At 37.8% G+C, this 13,662-nt stretch overlaps 1 long non-coding RNA gene and 1 pseudogene across 2 annotated transcripts; one reads left to right on the top strand and one right to left on the bottom strand.

Moving 5' to 3' along the window:
• The first annotated feature begins 3,142 nt into the window (after positions 1 to 3,142).
• The window catches only part of LOC127619845 (carcinoembryonic antigen-related cell adhesion molecule 2-like), a 29,238-nt pseudogene continuing 18,718 nt past the window's right edge, over positions 3,143 to 13,662 (top strand).
• Positions 6,263 to 13,636, bottom strand: LOC127619851 (uncharacterized). 2 transcript variants are annotated; one of them, XR_007967628.1, is made up of 4 exons: positions 12,007 to 13,636; positions 9,001 to 9,149; positions 8,771 to 8,912; positions 6,263 to 7,213 (listed from the first exon to the last, which is right to left on the bottom strand). It is a non-coding gene; the product is annotated as an uncharacterized LOC127619851 (long non-coding RNA). The 2 variants fall into 2 exon arrangements; XR_007967627.1 differs by having other exon boundaries at positions 8,771 to 8,866.

Here is a 13,662-nt window from a genome sequence, read left to right as displayed (position 1 = left end):
TTAATATTTGTAGTATTATAAGGATTCAACTATTGCAAATTAATTGCAGAAAAGCTGCAAAAATAAAGGGCATATTGTGGAGCACTTGCTTCTGTTTCACACATGACAATAAAAGACTGAGCACAAACTGGTCCTGAATAAATGATTTAATAAATTACAATAATGACCACTGTGCATGTGCACAATTTTATTTTTTACTCTTGTGCATTGTGGGAGTTAAATGTATGCAAGTGGCTCGAGTGTTTTGACTACGTTCACCAAAATTAGTTCAGATCCATTTAATGATTCAGTGACCATATCTGGTGATGCCAGAAGGTGACAAATGAGTGTCTCGTGTGAAATGAGTTAAGTCACTGAATCATTGATCAAAAGAAAATGTTAATCCTTTAAAATGTGTATGTCTACAGACCTACAAAAAGATTTTATGAGAGGTTTTAAGCATTATAAGAACAAAGCAAATCTATAATTTCTCTACAGTTTGTGAGCTGATGAGCATGACTTTTATCAAAAGACAATAATAGTCTTATAATAATTAGGAGTTTCAATAACGTCTGTAAATGTGTGTCTACATGTCTATTCACTTCAGTAAAATGCTGTTCTAAGAATACAGCAGATATTTTTTCCTACATTTTGTCGACTGCAACACCAACATAGAGGTAAAAAAAGGATCTGATATTTAAAATAGCTTTACATATTAACACATATTTTGTAATCTGCTTAAATTGGCAAAAACATCCGATCAAACGATTACCTCAAAAACATCATGTAAAAGGCATAACTTAATGAAGACTCATGCACTGATATAAACTCCACTTACAATGTGTGCTTAAAAGAAGGATTGTTCTTTGTTGTTGTTGTTTTTCTGCTGTACATTTCACGTAATGCTGCCAATCAAGAACGATATGCCGATAAATAACTCTCGTTTGTGTGTTCCTCGTGTCTAGATTATTCATTTAGATCAACATCAATGGCGATAAAAACATGGATAAATTAGCATTGTTGAAAGCAACTTTGCAGAAATTAATGGAGCCGCGTTGATCAGACTGTCGAACTGACAGCCTATAATGTAAGGGTTGCTTCAGCTCATGAAACTCACATGAGATTGGCTGGATGGTCGCTCAATCAGCCTACGGTAACAAAACGCAAATAATACTGTATACAAAAACACCATTTGGATTCGATATGGATTTAGCTTGAAAAGTATGGGGGACCAAATCACCTTTTTAAAGAGTGTGGGGTACGTTTAAGTCAGGTGAGGAAGGGGGCCAAGCCCTTGCTGGCTAGCCAAACAGTGGAGTACTTGGATGCATGAGATAGAGCATTGTTCTGCATAAAGATCGTGGCCTTCTTGAATGCAGAGGACTCCTTCCCGTACCACTGCTTGAAGAAGGTACATTCCAGAAACTGGTAGTAGGTTTGGGAGTTGAGTTTCGGTCCATCTTCAACTCGAAAAGGTCCAACTACCTCATCCTTAATGATAGCAGCCCATACCAGTACCCCTCCTCCACCTTGCTGACACCTGACTCGAAGTGGTGCCCTGTGTCCATTAGTGATCAAGCCACAGGCCTGTCCATCTGGTCCATCAAGAGTCAGTCACTCTCATTTCTTCGGTCCATAAAACCTTTGAAAAATCTGTCTTCTGGTATTTCTTTGCCAAATCTTGATGCTTCAACTTGTGAATCTTATTCAGTGGTGGTCGTGTTTCAGCCTTCTTGACCTTGGCCATGTCTCGGAGCACTTGACACCTTGTACTTCTGGACACTCCAGGTGAGTTGCAGTTCTGGAATATAGTGGCACTGGAGGATAATGGGTAGCTGGAAGCTTCACGTTTAATTCCTCTCAAGCCTTTTGCAGTTAATTTGCACCTTTCCTTCTCAATGCATTTTTTGAGCCCCAGTTGACCATTCGCAACAAACTGTTTGATTGTCTGGTGGTCACGCCTCAATAGTTTAGCTATTTCAAGAGCAATGCGTCTATCTGAAAGGCATTTAAAAAATGTTGACTTTTCAGTGTCAGTTACATCTCTTATTTGGAGGTAATGAAGCTGCCTAATAATTATGCACACCTTGATATAAGGGGTTAGTCACTTTTGCCACACACTCCCTCATTACACAAATACATATCATCTGAAAATGATTGAATCCAATAGGCATTCAAGTTTATATGGTTTGGAGTTTGGAAAATGTGCATGGAAATAATGATAAGATGGAGTGGTGATGGTGTAGTGGTCTAAAGCACATAACTGGTAATCTGGTAATCAGAAGGTCGCTGGTTCAATCCCCAAAGCCACCACCATTGTGTCCTTGAGCAAGGCACTTAAATCCAGGTTGCTCCGGGGGGATTGTCCTTGTAATAAGTGCACTGTAAGTCGCTTTGGATAAAAGCGTCTGCCAAATGCTTAAATGTAAATGTAAATAAGATCAGAGCATGCCTAGCAATTGTGCATGCAGTGTAGATTTATAGAAATGATTTTGAATTAGACGTCTACTTGTATGCTGCATTTATGTTCTTTTTGGTCACCATTCACTTGCACTGTATGGACCTACAGAGCTGATGAATTCTTCTAAAAATCTTTGTGTTCAGCAGAATAAAGAAAGTCACACACATCTGGGAGGAACTATTCCTTTAACACGAAATCATAAAGCATCTACATTTTGACACTAGGTGTCAGTAGAGGCAAAAGAAATCAATCACTTGGAACATGATAACTTGTGTGGTCTAATTTAGTGGAACTCTGCAAGGGCACCTGTATGAATTTAAGTAGAACTGGCTTCATACGTCCATTAAAATGACCATGGGACCATTTGAGCAGTTGCAAAAATGGCTATGAAAAGTGAGGTTGACTGTGAGAAAAGGTGTAGCATTTGTTTAGACGACTCGATTCACTGTCGGCTCTCTAATGCAATGCAATTCATTCATTTTGGGGGCCACAGTGGATACACAATAAACGCATGTCTCCAATGCATGCACCTAAAACCCAAAGGCATGACATCATAAGGGAACAGTACAGGTTGAAAACGGGGCGGATATTCTAGATGATACATTCCTCGGGTGTGTCGGCGTTAACTTTGTCAAGTTCTTACACTGCAGCCACACTGTCGCACACTCCTGTCTGTCGCTCCAGGGACTTACATCTCTTCCAATGGATTTCTATTACTTTAGACTGCCTTTGCTATTTTTGGCCGCTCTTGGTAAGTATATATATATATATATATATATATATATATATATATATATATATATATATATATATATATATATATATATTATATATGTATTATTATTGTTATTATTATATATTTAAAGAAAAATGTGTTACTTCAAAATAACATGATGTACAGTAGCCTATATCTAACCCTCAGAGACGTTTGTTTAAAAAAAAAAAAAAAAAAGTTTTATTATGATTATTATTGAAAACGGTAAAACCTTCACATAACAGTAGCTGACACACGAACTGTACCATGAAGAGAAAATGCACAGGCTATTAAATGTCTCAGCTTGCCAAAGTATGCTTTACAAGGAAGATTTTTAGTCAGTGGCTTCCTAAACACTATCAAGTAGGACAAAACGAAGATAAAGCATTAATACTTGGGCCTCAGAGGGTTAAAGTCTTCCTAGGCATACACCATACTAGGCATACACCATACTATTTTAATATTCATAACATACACTTTTGTCCTAACTCTAAATCTCTCCCCCACAGGATGCTTTTCTGAGGGCAGCCCCCTATTAAACGAAAAAACAAACGGTGTTATAGGTAAAAATGTGACCTTCAAGACGACAATCAGCAGCGACGGAGGATTTTATTACCGTTGCATGGAATTTCAATCGTGGTAAAGATACCTTTCCCATTATCACGAGCCTTCCGTCGACGAACACCGACACTCGTGGATGACCAATACATAGGAAGAGTCAAATATAATAAGACGACGTGCGAGCTTCAGCTCGTCTCGTTGGTGTTGGAGGATGAAGGGGAATATGTTCTCACTATAGTGACCCTACTTGGAAAGCAAATTGCAGGAAAAGTCCTTCTTGACGTTCTTGGTAAGTAGCCTACAGTCACCTCAGTGATTCATTATAACATTCCAACTGATATCATTATGACTGGAGAAAAGAAGCTGGGGTGGTGTTGTTATAACCTGTTCAAGTCCTGCACAAATGTGTTTAAATTCAAAATAAAAAAGGCTGCATTTTCATAGCTTCAAGACCCACAACAGGTGAGGTTTAGGGAGAGGTCATCTCATTCATACAGTGTTTACAGGAAAACTTTGCACATAGATAAGCCTATTGCGCATCTTTTGAATAACTTCTACCCAAACAGCATCTCTGAGATGTCTGTTTTAGATCTTTTCATCTGGAAAGCATTACAATATAATTAACATCTGCTAACAAAGCCAGCCCGTCCTACAGGCTAAACAGGTGACCGCCAAGGGTCCCATGTGCCTGTCCCGCCCATGAAGGTGCGAACATGTGCAAAGTAAATGAACAAATCCTAAAATTAAGAAACACTGATGACATTGATGGAGGAATAATCACTAAAAGACAAATAACTGAAAGTTACAACAAATAAAATAGCTCTAGATCTAAAATAGGCAAGAAGTGAAGCTAAGCAGTACACACTAATCTGTATAATTTATTCATAACGTAAAGCATTGCTGGGAAAATGGAGCGCTGCTTCTTATAACACTATTATTATACACAGATTGCACACCTTTCTGACTAATGGTCATGTCTGACAGAAACGGAGGAAATACGTTTAGAAAAATATTGATTTGTGGCTATTTGAGTCTTTAAGGATAGCAGAAACAACGCTTATCAAATCATTAGGGATTGACACGTTTTCTCAAGAATAATCTGAAGGAATTCAGACACTGTCGATATAAAGATGCAAAAAACTCACATAGAGTGAACATATGAGCAATTAATCTGGAGAAGAAAAAAAAACACCCTATCTGCAAAGATCTCTGCTCTCTAAGGGTGTAATCGCAGTAGGCGATCTGTACCTTGCCCGAGCATGTTTGACCCCCAGTCCGCTGAACCATGCATTGGCCCACTTGAAGAGGTGGGCAGGGGCTCGGTTCAGTAGGCTCAGGCACAGTATGCATCTAGTGTGATCGCTAACCATGGCCGAGCATGGAACTCGAAACATGACGTCAATGATGTGACTGTTCCATTTAACAAACATGGTGGAAAAAGGATCACTCTGGTCTATGGCAGAGATGCAGTGTTTACTGGAAATTTGTGCCGACGTGAGTATGCACGAACAACTGGATACGACACACAAGAACTCAGTAAAATTAATGACTATCTTCGTGCTCATGGATACCAAAGAACCATTGAGCATTGTTGTGACAAGCTGAAAAGACTGTGGGTTCAGAATTTGAAGGTAAATCTGGCAGCTCAGGTGGGCAACATGTTAATTTTGCGGTAATTTCTGAGCCAATCCCTCCTTAAACCCGGCCATGGATGGTGGTGTAGTTTAGTAGTTAAACCCCAGCTAGGTCTCAAGGTTGTTAGTTTACAAGCAGCAAAATATGAGAAATCACCATTCAGTCCTCCAATCTGATTGGATAACACTTGGGAAAGTTATCAAAAGAATACAATCATGATTTTCTTCCCAGATTCAAAATGAATAAAGCTTCAAAGAAGTACTGATCCAATGTTCTCTTCTCTCCAGAGCCCGTGTCTGACGTCAAGATTCTGTCCAGTCTCGCTGAAGCAGTAGAGTTCAATAGCACAGTGGTTTTGACCTGCTCCGCCAAAGGCTCCTTTACATACAAGTGGATAAATGGTTCGGTTCCAGTAGTGCCGGTAGGTGCACACATAAAGCTGAACCCAGTTGGCAATGAGCTAACAATTAGTCAAGTTCTCCGTACAGATCTACGTGGACCCATCTACTGCATCGCAGAGAACATGCTGGAGTCAGGGAAGAGTGCTCCATTTAATCTTACTGTGAGCTGTAAGTACTCCATCTGATCACAAACACAAAAACGCCAAATACATTTGCAAATAAACATGCATATTCTGAGACCAAAATGCACAAATGCATTGACTTTAAGGAATATTCTGGGCTCAGTACAAGTTAAGCTCAATTGTCAGCATTTGTAGCATAATGTTGATGACCACAGAACATATTTCATTCCTTGTATTTATTTTTTTTAAAGCAAAAATTTGGTTACTGTAAGACACTTAAAATGTAAGTGAAAGGGGCCAGTCCATTAACATTAAATCAAGTAAAGTCATTTTTATTTGTATAGCTCTTTTCACAACACATACCATTTCAAAGCAGCTTTACAGAAAATGATGCTTTAATAGAAAAAGAGACTGTATTATCTGTAATATTTTTGTGTCTCAATTGTGCGAAATTAAGCACTGTTTCAAAAGTATAGCCACAAAACACAAACATTATACTTGGGATGCACCGGTGTATCGGCTGGCAATATTTATCGACCAATTATTGACCAAAGAAAACCAATGGTTTATTTATAATTAATTAGTAACACACTTTGTAAAACTCAATGCACAATCCAGAAATAATAATAGCCATAGTATGTAGAAGGGTTGGCACTCTTAATAACATATAATATAACATTTTTATGCTGTCTCGTTCTCACATTAATGTGGAAAAACCACCATAAACGGACATGACAGTTGTGAAAGCGGCACTTACCTACAGGCTACATGATGAGGGAAAACATCCAAAACACTTTGAAACATTAAGTTATGAGTTATCGAAAATAAGATGTATTTTTTAAGCATTCCTGAGTAAAACAGTGATCTGATGACAAAACAAGATTAGTGGATAAATATCAGTTTTTTGTTAAAATCTGTATCAGCCAAATATATTCATATCAGTGCATACCTGCATTATACATGTTAGCGTGATTTAGCATTTTACAACATTTTTAATGTTTGTGCCTTGTGGCTACATTGTTGTATTTTAAAAATGAGAGATATTGAACCCAAAACATTCATTTCTATCAGGAAGACTTGCAGACTTCAGTAAAAATTTAAGATGACATTTATTTGATGAATATAAAACAGAAAATGAATGTCTCTCTTTGGCGTAAGCCTCGTCTGGCGGTCCGAAGAAGTTGTACTCGGAATCGTCATATCCTGCCGGAGATAGGAGGCATGGGCGATGAGCCTACCCCCGTGCAGGACGGGACTCAACTGGTGGTGGTGGGGTGGTGGAGGTTGCCGTGTTAGCACACTGAAACAGCAATGTGATAGATTGTGAGCAGACTTATAAAGCAATGGCTTACATGTGATTGGCTGGGAAATACACAGCTAATGGTGGGATGATGTACATCTGCTAGTCTTCCCGCTAGAACTATGCAGCGCTTACATTTATAATAGATGATGTAAGCAATTTCAGCTGTTTTGAAAACTTACGCCATTTGTTTTTTTATTCAATGACACGCCCTCTCCCAGACCCTGCCCTTAAAAGAATGTTAGCAAATCCGAACGTGCAAAATGATTCACAGACATAGAGCGTTTCTGATTTGCTAATATTCTGATTGGCTAAACAACTGTTTCAGTGATATCTGTCTGGTAGTAGGGACATTTTATGTGTGGTATTCCAAAAAAAATATTGCTTACAGCCCATTTAAGGCATGAATGGTGAAACTGTTCTTGTAATGAAGCCAATTTTGCTATATAGTAATTTTTTTACAGAATCACACACAAACATTTGGAATGAGTTAATTCCAAACTTTCAATAAATAATCAACATTCTTGGCTTTGAATGATGCTGCAGCAGAACTGGACTTTGGTGGATAGTGTCTTATTGTTTTAATGTTTGCAGACTTCGTCTCTGCAGATAGTGTGCACTGGAAAGCAAACATGACTGCAGAGATCAAAAGACGCTGTCTAGTTCAGACAGGTTCCAGTGTAGGTGCAGGGGGAAAAAATGTAGGCTCAGATTAGATAAAGTATGCTTGTTGATGTGACTGTGATGTGTGTGGGATAGAGTTTGCCAACGTTGTGGATTGCTTGGACTTATAGTAAAAGCATTACAAGGACTTAGCCCATCAATGCTTTCTAAAAACATTTTTGACCTTTAATATAATCTATTTGGCCTAAAATTTTACAGGTTCTTGTCTAAAGCCACATCCTGATGTATTCTTATAGATAACATTTCCAGTATCTTGATAAATCTGAGGATGCATTGGAAAACAGTAGTACAGTTGAGTATAAAGTTCCTGCAAAGACTGAGCTTTCAGCATCACAAAGCATGGCATAATGTTGTATTTCTAACAATAAAACTGCACTCCGGCATATTTCTTGTCAATACCTGCAAATTAGTTTCGAAAACTTTAATTGCATTTTTCTGAAAGAAATACCAGTGTTCAGTGTTTTGCAAGGCTACAAACATTGGCAGTTGAAGCAGGCAAGCCAGCTATCCTAATGCCATTATGACATCATTGATGACAGTTTGATTTTCTATCAGTGTAAGGGGCGAATCACACCGAACTCGTTTTTGTATCCAACTGCGCTGTTTTTCAGTTGTTTTTCTATGTAAATATGTGCTAGATGGACATGTGGTGCACCATGTTTTTTTAAGACAAGTTCAAAAGCACTTTAACTTTTAAAAACATGTTACGAAACACCTGACTTCTGTTTTATTCATTGTGCAGCGTCTTGCTTTTTCTAGTGCATGAACGTGTTTGGACTGAATGGCCCCAAGCCAATTTGAGATTTTAAAATTTAAATGTATTTAAAAAGTATAAAAAAAAACACTAAAAAAATATAGTGTAACTCTCCTTACCTCAAGTGGTGCACTAGCAACTGACGCTAGAGGCTGTAGCCTTTAGCCTCCTTGTTAGCGCACCCTCCTCCCATGCCAGAGACGCCGGTTTGAGTCCTGTACAGAGCGGGTAGAACAGGAGCGTCACAATGGTGCCGTGACCCTGATGGGAGTGATGTTTAGGGGGGTGAGTGTAATGGTAGCCAGCTGATAGATAGCTGTGCAATGTGTATAAACCTCACTTTCCTGACCTCAAGAGGTGCACTAGCGACTGATGCTAGAGGCTGTAGCCTTTAGCCTCCTTGTTAGCGCATCCGCCTCCCATGCCGCGGATGCCGGTTCGAGTCCCGGAGCGGGTAGAACAGGAGCGTCACAATAGCACACCTTGGACTGAAATCATCTATATATAAAAAAGTTTGATTGGGGCCTTTACATTAAGCAGTAAAGAAATAGTGGAAAAGGTTTTAGAGATATGAATGACTTCAAAACAGTGCTGCCTTATTAGTACTCCTCACAATATCTTCTTTTTCCTTGTCTATCTAGATGGCCCAGAAAGCATTGTCATGAAGCAGATTCCAGCCGAACCCTTCCTTAAGAAAGGCTCAAACTTAACATTCACATGTTCAGCTAACTCAGATCCTCCTGCTCAACTTCTTTGGATGTTTAATGGGGAGGAGCTGCAATCCCCGATGGCCACCATGACCATCACCAATGCAGAAGAAAAACACAGTGGCAACTACAGCTGTGTGGCTTACAATTCTAAGACCAATGGAAAAGTTGCCTCACAGGTTGCTGTGGTATCTATTCTGGGTGAGTAACTTAAAGTCCTGTACAAATGCTTTGAAAGTCTAAAGGGGTTTTTGAGTCTTACATGAAAGTTCCAAAACATGTACATTGTTTCACTAGTAGTTAGAACAAATGCAAATGCATACTCTGTACACTCTTAAAAATGAAGGTTCCGATTAGAACCAAAAAATTCCACATTCTCAAGTTTTATATAAAACCATTTATGTATGGGTGCTTTAAACAATTCAGAAACTAATACGCTGATCTCCAAACAACCATACAGCCAACTAAAGGGATAGTTCACCCAAAAGTTACAATTCTGTCTTCTTTCAGTCCCCCTCATGTCAATCCAAACTCATATGACTTTCTTCCATAGAACACAAAAGGAGATGTTAGGCAGACTGTTAGACTCACCATTCACTTTTGTATTAAAAAGATGCAATGAAAGTGAACTGAGACTGTCAGTCTCTGCCGAAATAATTTTGTTCCACAGAAGAATGAAAGTCATAAAGGTTTGGAACAACATGAGAAAATAAATGATAACAGAATTTAAATTTTTGTGTCTACACAGCAAAAATGTTTTCTTGTGAAAAAGGGGATGCTGCGAAATTCTTATGAAAAAAAACGTTGTTTTTACGAGTGTACTGTAGGTAAGTCATCAATATGTGTTGACATTTTTAGATTACCAGTGAAGCAGTACAGAGATAGACACGCTTTGCCAAAGTGCCTTTATTGCCAAGAAACAGATAAGGATTTTAAAAAAAGTACCATAACACTCTGGTACAGGGATGGAATATTTTCCTCAAAAGCATAAATGAAAAGATAAATAATTGTTCTAAAAATATTAATAACCGCCTCAACCACACTGCAAAAAATTATTAGTATTTTTGTGTTGTTTTCCAGTAAAAAAAAAAAATAAAATATATATATATATATATATATATATATATATATATATATATATATATATATATATATATATATATATAAAGATGAGAAGCAAAGATATAAGATATTTTGTATTTGTTTTCAGAGAAAAATAACAACATTTTGTGGGGTTTATGCTTCTAACAAGAAACTATTTGGCAATATATTAAGAATATTTTTTTATTACTTGAATTAATTGAATTAATTTATTGGCAAATCTTTTTTCTTTTTTTAAGCATAATGCCCTATAAATGTTGTAAGATTTCTCTCAAAACAACTCTTAAGACCTAATTCTTAATACTTATATTGAGGCTTAGATATTTGTACCAGAAAATAAGAATACTCTTAAAATATTGTATTTACATTTTTTTTGTGGTGCACAAATCAAAGTCCTTCTGTATCTGTCTTATTTAAAATGGCTTCCTGTAATTGCGTTTCTTTTCTCTGAGGCTTCTCTCAGTTCATGTATGTGAGTAGAAGTTTTCTGGCATGTTCTACTTTTCGATTAAAGGTAAATAGATTTTTGCAAAGCCTCTGATCCTGTGGTGTCAGGCTCTGTGGCTTTATAAAGAACAGCGTCTTCCCCTGAGGTATTTCGATGTGTGTGAAACTGGCACATAAAAGAAAACAGATTGTCACACACACTGTCTGACATCACATACATGTTTGGCAAGTACCACTTGGATAAGGTCCAAGGCTTAGAAAACTGACTTCTGCTTTGATTGATCTGTCCGTGCTGGGTGGGATTTGTGAAACTTGAGTCCTGAGTTCATCTTATGGTTTATTACTCGACTGTAATGCATTTTTGTGTTGTTGGATTTGTATAATATTTTAATGCTAAACCGTTCATGCAAAAAAGCAGCTTTAATGAGAGCTAATATGATGAAATCTCTTAGAATTGCATTTCTTCAACAAAAAAAAAGCAAAAGAGCAAACAAGAACAAGAGCTTGTCTAGACCAAAAATAAGTTGCAGGTCTGTTTTGGAGCAGTTGTGGACAGCAGGGAAATAACAATGTTAGATGCAAGTCGTGCAAGGACAGCCACATAAATAGGCTTGTTATAAAAGTTTAAAAGGGAGAAACACATTTTGATATCTTTTGTTGTTGACAAGGCAAACCCAGTTGAGAACTGCTTATCGAGAGATGAATGAAAAGAGTTAATTTGCTGATAGCAAACACACAGGCAGATAGGAGGAAGACGAGGTGTGCTCAACGATGTTGCAAGTATTTGGTGAATGAAGTTCAATGAGCACAGTTTGAACTATGATTCATTGTGATGCATTCCACAGTAATGATGTCTGTACAAACGAAAGAGGAGGGAGGGGGGGGTAATGTTGTTAAGTGCTGTGGTGAAAGAGATCATCACTGTGATAGTTTTGCATAGCCAGACTTTTGACAACTTTTGACAACACTGTTCCACATCACAGACTATAGAGCACAACAGTCTGATTACAGTAGTAAAATAATTCCATTCCAAACCATTCATTTTTTCCATAGGAAAATGTATTTTTAACAATAACTTTTATATCTTTAGACAGACCTACCTTAAGTTCTGAGGCAAATCGATGGTATATGCTTCTGTTGAATCCCGAAGAGAAAGATCCACAATTTAAAGTCATGGTAAACCAACCACTGCAAATGAGCTCTGCTGTGACCGCCTACTCCCATGATGCACTGTGAATAGCTGGGTTTCCATCCAACTATTGTTATGCGCAGTAGAAATTGCATTGCATTTTGCATTGGTTAAACTGTGGTGATTAAGTTGATGGAAACAGTTTATTCGCAAAAAGATGATGTGTTTTGACCATTCCTGCATGTGTTATGTGCAATAGTTTAATGTGACTGGCTCATTGAAATGACAGACCTTGGCACACAATTCTTCGAACATGGCCCTTGACATTTGGAAGTAATGGTAAATGGTCTGCACTTATATAGCGATTTTTTAACCTTAGGGGTTTTCAAAGCACTTTACACTGTGACTCATTCACCCATTCACACACACACACACATGCACACACACACACACTCACACTCACACACCAATGACGGCAGAGCTGCCATGCAAGACAAGGAATCAGACCCGCTCTACCACCTGAGCCACAGCCGCCCCTAATGTTAACCCACAGCTGGTTGTTAAAGTGGGTCCTCATAATCCACCATTAACACCATTGTTTTCTACAATCTACTTAGGCTTACAATGCTTTTGGGAAATGCAGCCCAGAACAGTTTTGAGCTTTGGCGCTTCCAGGTATACAGAGGCTGGCGGAGTATGGGCATTGCAGCCATTTCAGCCCTCACTATATTAGATTTTACACTTATTCTGCATTTAATAAAACTGGGTACAATTGCTCCAATCCTGCAAATAAAACTCTCCTTGAAGCAAGGAGGACATTCAGCTGCTCTATCATGACAAGGTGGCTCCATCAAGATTATGCGCATGACTTTGAATATTTAGAAATGCACTTAAAAATGCAAAATATTTTGATGGAAACCCAGCTAGTGACGCAACCGATTCTGTCTCCATACACATTCAAACTACTTATATATTTGTACATATCTGAATATCTTGTAATAAACTTCAATAATACTGTTTCTAACTTATAATCGACAATTGAAATTAATAGTTTTATATATTTCCGTCATTATAACGCCATTCGTAATGCTTCATTGGACTGTACTTCATTCCCTTATTAAAGATGTTAAGTACACTGTCTTGTACTTTTATATTTTTTTCAGTACTTTTATATTTTTTTCAGATTTTCAAAAAACATTTTTGCTTCAAAACAAAAACTGCAATCTTGGGATTCACCTTGGAGCTGGTTGGTTTGGTTCAAGGCTTAGAATGCTTCTATGACGACTAATGAAATCCCTATGGAAAAAAATAAAAGGGAAAAATATTTCTGAAACCAAGATGGCTGAAAATATTGACATAGAATGTTGCACTCTTTACAAGAAGACACCGTCTTACTGACAGTTTTTTTGGATTTACATGCCTTTTAAGGGCAAATTTACTTAAATAATTGATTTCCACAGTAATAGACTAGCTTGGAAAAAACAAATGTAAATAATTGGACAGCAATGTTGGTCTGCGAACAACTGCACAGGCTGGTAATGTGTCGAAAATGTGGTGTTGGAAATGTGCTGTCATTAAGGGTTCATATCCTAAAACCATTATTGATTGTTCATCTTCTGTTTCACTC

This window comes from Xyrauchen texanus, chromosome 26 (assembly GCF_025860055.1).
Source record: "Xyrauchen texanus isolate HMW12.3.18 chromosome 26, RBS_HiC_50CHRs, whole genome shotgun sequence".
NCBI classification, from domain to species: domain Eukaryota; kingdom Metazoa; phylum Chordata; class Actinopteri; order Cypriniformes; family Catostomidae; genus Xyrauchen; species Xyrauchen texanus.
Note: the sequence above shows the minus strand (reverse complement) of the source record. Positions and strands in the feature narration are given on the sequence as shown.